The sequence below is a fragment of the Octopus bimaculoides genome, chromosome 8, assembly GCF_001194135.2.
Source record: "Octopus bimaculoides isolate UCB-OBI-ISO-001 chromosome 8, ASM119413v2, whole genome shotgun sequence".
Lineage (NCBI taxonomy): Eukaryota > Metazoa > Mollusca > Cephalopoda > Octopoda > Octopodidae > Octopus > Octopus bimaculoides.
This window is the reverse complement of record NC_068988.1, coordinates 29,953,619-29,954,698: the sequence shown is the minus strand read 5'-3', so window position 1 is coordinate 29,954,698 and position 1,080 is coordinate 29,953,619.

The window sequence follows — 1,080 nt, the reverse complement described above, 5'->3', positions numbered from 1 at the left end:
ACACACACACACACACACAAACACAACGTACATTACAAACACGATCTGTAAGTGGAACAGCAAAAATAACGCAAGACGATCGTAAACAATGATCTGTGTTGGACAAACCATATCTCTAAGATTGTCAAGAAAGCTGAGGGTGTCTTGGCATCACTCACTAAGACCTTTGTCAGCCACTGTCCAGCTCTCTATTTAAAATTGTATACGACAATGGTACGTCGTCCACACTTGGAATTTGCATCACCGGTCTGGAACTCTTATCTTGCTCAGCATATAAATCTCTTGGAAACTGTTCAGAAATGTGCAACAAAATGAATACCTGCCGTCAGACATCTACCATACTCTGAACGTCTTGCTTCCCTGGAGATGGATACATTGAAGCTCAGACGTCTGGCAACCGACTCGGTCGACAGTCACAAGATAATCCACAATCTTTCCTACAACAACCTTGGGTACCTTTTTGAATTCCATGTCAAACATTCATGAACATGTTTATAAAATCAAAAAACAACACAGCACCCATGACTGTCGGAAACATTTTTTCACGCTCAGAATTGCTGAAGCATGGAATAAACTACCCACATCACTTGTTAGCTGTCGAGACACTACATCCTTCAAAACTTCTATGCTTCCTGAAATCCGCCAACAGTACACCTGAAGCCGCCCCCTTATTTTTTAGTTGTAGTGCACCTGAGCATTGTATACAACAATTTTTCTTCATTATCATTATAAGTTAAAACCTGTGTAATTTGTAAACACATACATACATACATACATACATACATACATACAAACTGACATACATACATACATACATTGATACGCATCAAACAAATCAGGTGGGGAAGGGCTATTTTAAAGAAGAAATCTCAATACAAATGCAAACGTTTAAAAGCTGTTCATGCTGCTTGCAAGGCCATCAATAAGTTCGTTAGTGGCCAATTATAACCTCCAACGGAGATATTGTCGTTCTCCACTCAATAACCTATCGATCATAACAAGCCATAAACACTGTTGAACACTACTTCCAGTGCTAACGCCATAGTATTCAGCAGCATAACTATCACCACCACCACCACC